This window comes from Artemia franciscana, chromosome 19 (assembly GCF_032884065.1).
Source record: "Artemia franciscana chromosome 19, ASM3288406v1, whole genome shotgun sequence".
NCBI classification, from domain to species: domain Eukaryota; kingdom Metazoa; phylum Arthropoda; class Branchiopoda; order Anostraca; family Artemiidae; genus Artemia; species Artemia franciscana.
The window spans coordinates 19,360,947-19,368,095 of record NC_088881.1 but is presented as its reverse complement, the minus strand read 5'-3'; the positions used below and the strand labels follow the sequence as shown (position 1 = coordinate 19,368,095).

Here is a 7,149-nt window from a genome sequence, read left to right as displayed (position 1 = left end):
AAATAACATTTGCCCTATTTAAATGTTTTTAAAATCGAATAAATCTTCTTTTTGTTCCAACAATTGTTTTTCGTCTTTAATTTATTTGGCGCAGTATACGTGTCAAGCGAGATGCTGCCTAATCTGAAACGAAACCAATTTGGCCCTATGTTATGGTGTCACAAGTCATTTTAACTGTTTTGTTCTTTTTTTTACATAGCTTTGTTACAATTGAAGCCCCATTGTCTCTGTCTACATGGCTTCCAAGTATAAGGAAATCTGAAAAAAAGGAATTTTTAATCAATTTTCCGACGCCATATAAAGATACTACCAATCTTCGGATTTTGTTGTTCTATCAGAGAAGAAAAATATTTCCAACCCATTTTCAGGCATCACAAATCAATACAACCCAAATGAACTTCAAATTTTTTTTCTGCATATGGGTGAACCCGGTCAAGAAACTTCGAAATCTTATTTCATGCTGAGTGGAGAGGTGAGTTTGAAGGCCTCATTTCCTACGTCCCAAATATTTTATTTTTTTGTTCTAGTATACCATGAATGGATTGAAAGATTCACATAGGCTACTACCAAACTTTTTGGCAGATTGAAAACCCAGGTTTTTGGCTGCCACATCCCCTTCTTATAAGACAATAATATGAAGTCCCTTTGCCTCGTCATCTCCCAGCACTCCAAAAGTATCATCTTGATCCCTATCTGTCATTTTCAGATATTGTAGAGATGCCATTTTGATAAACTGGATACATAGTTTCTGATTTACCTTAGTCCCACCCACAAATTAAAACTTGAGGTTCGCTTGCGAGAATGCGGATATGCGATTTTGACAACCTGGGTTTTCGGTCTACATCACTATTTCACTGTTATCCAGTCAAATAATGTTTAAGAGTTCCCGAAGTTTTAATGGAATTGGAGACCAAATCTTTCAACTATTCTCATTTGTCTCCTCTCCCAAGTCAATACTCAAAATCTAGTTGGCTCTACCCCATTACACTCCCTAGAAGTTTCAACTCGATGCCTCAAACAGCTCCTGAATATTGAAGATATGCTTTTTTGATAGCCTCGATGCGTATTGCATGTTTAGATTTACCTCTGCCTTCTCCTCCACAACTAAAATATGAGGTTAGCTTGACCCCTTAGTGTCTCCTGAAAGTTGCAAGCCTACCTCACAAGCCGTTGACGAGATATTGCAGCTATTCTGTTTTAATATCCTGAGTAATCATCGTTTCTCACGACTTGCATCGATACTTCACAGTAAATTCTAAGGAGAGAATTGAACTTCCGAAACTTGTAAAGAAATTTTTAAGGAGAAAATATTTGTTCGTCTAAGTTAAGATTCCCGCTCAATTTTTCTCCCTCCCCTTTTAAAAAATACTCCCTTAAAGTTTCATTTCTATCTCCCAAGCCACCCTCAAAGTGTTCCAAATTGCAATTTTGATAGACTTACTACTTAACCGTAAATAGATTCCAAGTCTTATAGCGAACTACAGTGCAAAATCATCTACGCTGTCTAGAGACAAATACATTCATCCGTTGTTCTCCGACAAAAGAAGTCCCTCTCCCCATCCCTATCTGCTACACCGCCTAATTGCTTTAATTCCATAATCACTGTCTTTCCTGAGATATCGCAGATTTGGTGTTTTAAACCTAAGCGCATACAATGTCTTTTGATTTGGCTGACCCCCTGATTTATAAAGAAGTGCCCTATTGCCCCTCCCCACACGTACCGTTCAACACTCCCTGAAAGTTTTAAACTGATACCAAAATAAGTTCCTGAGATACTGCAGATACGCCACTTTGAATACCTGGCAACATATGGTGTCCTTTGATTTGCCTTGCTTCTTCACTCTGTATAGATAATAAATTCCATAGGAGAGAATAAATTTATTTTTTTTATTTACTCAGGAACGTATTTTCAGATCGTTTCGAGAATATACCTTTGGGAAAATCATGAGCCTAGGTTGCCAAGGCTAGGCTAGGATGCCAAGATTTGGGAGAATCTTGGCCTAGAATATAATCCCTAGCAGCTCGTAGTTGATAGGACTAACAAAACCAAATATGGCCACCTTTTCTGCTAAAACCCATCTGTGAACAATGGGGTAATGGAAAGCATAGAAGAAGAGATTGTTGTCCTTCAATTACCTTCAAATCTTTAAAAGGACACTAAAGGCACTTCCACAATGAGGTTGATCTAGATTTAGCTGGGCTCTAAGTTGAGCCAATCAAAATTTTTCATAGAATTTTTCATCCAATCATAAGATTTTGTGAAGGATCTGATGAGATTAAATTAGGGTGGGCAAAATCTTGTAATTAGTAAAGCATCATTGTGAAAGAGTCCTAAGATTTCCAATTCCCACCAAAACGAATCCCCCCCACCCCAATGCTCCTTCGGCTATCCCTTCCATAAAAAATGGCTGAGAAAGTATAAATAAATTTAAAACATATGGCTGTTTATTCAGGCAGAACTAGAGCGCTACCTCTGATATAATTTATTTTCTATGTAAATGATTTTTTTCAAATATAGTGTATAAAAACTTAGATATTTCTCTTTGGGTGTGGTAAAAAAACAACTTAAAACTTACCAAAAAAAACTTTAAAGGTGAGAAAAAGTTCACCCAGGAAAATACAAACACGGGAAAGTCTTCTAGCGCCTAGCTCTCTCTCTCTGAAGGGTTGAAATCTTATGTATTCCCTGTACGTTCTTTATTTTTTTTTTTTTAACAAAACTTACTTCTTGTTTATAACTAGTCCTCCCTCCTCATAAATAAATTTCCGCATACGGCCCTGACCACGGTAATCTAGTACCTCAAAGCTGTCAGTTTTGTTTTTACGGATCTGTTTACAGTTCAATTTTACATAGTCTTCTCCGCACAAAATTTTGACTAGAACATTAATAAAATACAAATTCGGATGTATTTGCTTAGAGATGACAAAGTGGTAAAAAAATATGCAAATGGAGATAGATAAAACTGGCCCGTAGGGCTTCCATATGCATAGCTAGTATACTAGCTATGCTTGTGGTACTTCTCAAAGACACCTCTTTTTTCTTTTTTTTTCGTTTTTTCAGTAAACCATGCAATTTACGATAACATTAAACAAAATGGGTACTACTCTTTATTATGCCTAATATATGAATATTTTAAGTTTGAATCTTATTTACTCCAGTCAGGATTGTACTTTTCGATTTTTTACTTAATCGCGTTAGAAAGCCGCACTTATCCAACCACCACATATTTGTTTTGAAAATAGTGGTGGCCACACACATAAAATCACTCTTGAAAAACAAAGCGCTCGTACTTATCGTTTCAAATAAACTTTAACTCAGATATTGTTGCATGTCAGCTTGAAATAAAGAGCTTTCAACTGCCTTATGCTTAGTTATCTAGCAAAGACAGCGATACACTTAACTAATGACATTTATACACTGGGAAGCCATTGCAATAATTTAATATGTTTCAGGTGTCTGGCAGTCAAAAAAACGACAAATTTATTTCTTCTCTAGAAGTAAACTGGCAAGCTGGATATTGCTTCATTTTGCGGTTTGCATGTCAGAAATGAATTCCCAGGCTCCTGTCATGATATATTCAATTTCAGCCTTAATAACGCACATACATGACGAATGACTATCTCAACAGCCAATAAAATCCCGTGTTTGGTCCTTTATAGGTACTGCCGCCATTATAATATGCAAATGATGTTAGTTGTGTATAGTTAGTCTAATTATATTCTATTGCACCTGTGTAACGAATAGACCGCGAGAATTAGACTTAAGAAGGATTTAATTATGCGCAATTTAGAACCAAGCCTTCATACTGCCGAGTGCCGCACATGATACCGTCATTAAGCCTATGTACCAACAGCAAATACTCACAGGGAGGTTAAAGGATTTTTCCAAAGTGATAATCTATTGCTTCATAAAACACATTTTTAGGCCAAACTTATTTTTATTTAGCATGTTTTTCACAAAACTTTCTAGTGGAAAGAAAGTGGGGCTATTCTTGGAAACAAACGATTTGAACTGAAAATTTCGGTAAATGGCTCAACTGTCTAAAAAACAAAGACAGAAACAGGTCTAGAATTCATCACATAAGGTTAAGGGAGAAAAAGCTGACAATTCTTTGTTAGCTAAAGTCTTCTAGGCTTTTTTCTGTCTCATGAAGGAAAGAAAACATACTAAAACATTAAGGAAAGAAACATTCTACAGTACATATAGTCAGACTTAATCCAATTGAAGGGAGGTTAGAGGTTATTTGTTGTTTTACCCCTTTCTCAGGATCATCCTCTGTGTTTCCCTGAATTCTCCCCGAAAGCTAGGAAAACTGGGTGTAAAAATGTGCTTTTTGAGACATCAGGCACCCTCCCCCTCCCCTTAGAACGATCCACCGAATATCCTCTATAGTAGCTAATGCGAACGTGTTCCTCACTGTACATAAATTTATCAAGTACAATCTGGATTTGGTCTTCCTTGGGCCAAAATCCTAGTTGGGTGCCACAAATGGCAGAAGATGCCACTTTTCTGTGGTAAAATTTTTCGGCTACTTAACAAGGGCACTGACACTTCCCGAAACCCTCTTTCTTCGACCCCTAGATCCGTCTCCGATCTTATAGTGTTACAGGTTTGAGACTATTACCCTGGGGGCCACCCCCCCCCAAAAAAAAAAAAAACGCATCCATGATCTCTCTTCTGGCAGAAAATAACAAATTCAATATTTTTGTAGACAGGAGCTTGAAACCTCTGCAGTAGGCCTAAGCTTTCCGTAAATGCTCAATCTAGAAGCGTAATTTTCATCAAGATCAATTGGCTTTTTGGAGGCGTTTCTCCCTTTTTTCCAAAATCAGGTAAGCAGTCTCAGGCTAGTAGCTTTTGATGTGTAGTTAAATAAAAAAAAACAAGTTTTTTTAACAGAAAGTAAGGAGCGACATTAAAACTTAAAACGAACAGAAATTACTTCGTATATGAAAGGGGATGCTTCCTCATCAACGCCCCGCTTCTTACGCTGAAGTTTGACTCTTTTTCTTAATTCTACTTTTTAAAACAGTAAAAAACTTTAGCGTAAAGAGCGGGGCGTTGATGAGAAACATCCCCTTTCATATACGAAGTAATTTCTGTTCGTTTTAAGTTTTAATGTCGCTCCTTACTTTCCGTTAAAAAAAACTTAGTTTTTTTATTTAATTTCTGAACGTTTTTGAATCAATGCATGTTTTGATTTTGGCTCTCCGCAGATGAATAATTAAAACGAAATTTGCATATTTTTTTTTTGCTAAATGGCTCTCTCATAGTTTTAATCGAATGATTTTGAGAAAAAAAGGAGCGGGGGAGGAGGCCTAGTTGCCCTCCCATTTTTGGTTACTTAAAAAGGCAACTAGAACTTTTAATTTTTTTACGAATGTTTTTATTAGTAAAAGATATACGTAACTTACAAATTAGCTTACGTAACGAACTTCTGTATTCTCATGTTCTTATTACGTATATGAAGGTGTTCACCCCCCTCGTCAGTACCTCGCTCTTTACACTAAAGCTTAAATTTTGTCCCAATTTCTTAAGAATGACCCCTGAATCACAAAAGTCGTAGAATAAATAGTTGAAATTACTAAAATGCTTTAGCGTAAAGAGCGAGGTATTAGGAGGAGGGGAGCCCATCATATGCGTACTAATTTCTGTTCGTTTTAAGTTTTAATGCTTCTCCTTACTTTCAGTTGAAAAAACTTTTTCATAGTTATTTTTTCATTGTTTTTTTTTTTTTTAATAATGCTAGTTTGTAACTTGTGGCCCATCCCACGGGGACTGTGGGGGAGTAATTTGTCCCCAAAGACATAGTTATAAGGTTTTTTAATACGCTGAATAAATTGACTATCTCTGAATTTTGATCTGGTGACATTGGGAAGATAATTAGCTTGGAAGGGGGCCTAGGTGCCCTCCAATTTTTTGGTCACTTAAAAAGGGCACTAGAGCTTTTCATTTCCGTTAGAATGAGCCTTCTAGCAAGATTCTAGGACCACTGGGTCGATACGATTACCCTGGGAAAAAAACAAAAACAAATAAACACGCATCCGTGATCTGCCTTCTGGCAAAAAATACAAAATTCCATATTTTTGTAGATAGGAGCTTATATTTAAAATCAGCATTAAAATACGATTCTTTTGATATAGCTATTGATATCAAAATTCCATGTTTTAGAGTTTTGGTTACTATTGAGCCGGGTCGCTCCTTACTACAGTTTGTTGCCACGAACTGTTTGATACCACGAACTGTTTGATAAAATTAAACTTGATGAATTTTATCCATTCGGAAAAAGCATAAAAGCTAATTATTTCGATGTTTTAATTGTCGTCAACATTCCTCTTTTAGAGTTTTGGCTATTATTTTCCCGAATTGGCCGTATTTTGTTTCTTATCCTTCAAATTTCTAAGGAAAGATTCGATCGTAAGCTGGACGATTTAAAATATATGATCCCTTAAATCTTCAGAATAATCCCTGATGTATATCAATGATATTAATCAAACAACCAAAACCCAACAGCTTGTTGTTGTTATATCATCCCCAATCTTTCTACATCCATAAATATAAATCTCCTCCAGAAAATGAGAAGACTAGGGTTGCCTTCGCTGAAGAAAGTATCCTCGGCGCTGCTGTCAGAACAGAACCTATGATCCATATCAGATAGACTGTTTTGTTTGAGAGAGTAATTCTATCGTTCCAGGTCATCCTGGAACCATCATGGCTCATTTTCATCCCCTAAATTTTGCTAAGTCAAGCCTTCTGATTTATTTGTAAATTTTTCGGGCATGTCCTCGGGTATAAAAAATTTATCTTTCAAGTTTTCCTCTCAGTAGACCTTGGGATCCTGTATGGCTCTTAGGTATTCTACTTGAGGCAAGCTCTCATTCTGGTATAATATTTTCAATATAACAATGAAGATATCAGGGAACCCAGGGATTCTTAAAAAGCTCAACCATTTGTTTCCTCGATCGCTTCTAAGAACTTATTTCTCTGTTTAAATAATTCTTACGTCTCTCGTTTGCCTACTATGTAGATTGTAACCTTTTCTTTACTTTCTGTTACCGCTATCTTAAGTATATGATAAAGTAAGAAACATTATCCTTCAACGAATAGCTGTATTAACATGCTATTGCTTGATTTGAAGCGTAGGCGGA

General features: G+C 36.3%; 1 long non-coding RNA gene across 2 annotated transcripts in view; it reads left to right on the top strand.

The window, feature by feature from the left end:
- Positions 1–2,432: 2,432 nt before the first annotated feature.
- LOC136039383 (uncharacterized) overlaps positions 2,433–7,149 on the top strand; it is a 58,146-nt gene continuing 53,429 nt past the window's right edge. For both annotated transcript variants that reach the window (XR_010620429.1, XR_010620430.1), the window contains exon 1: positions 2,433–3,660. This is a non-coding gene — a long non-coding RNA (uncharacterized LOC136039383). The remainder of the gene's footprint in view (positions 3,661–7,149) is intronic.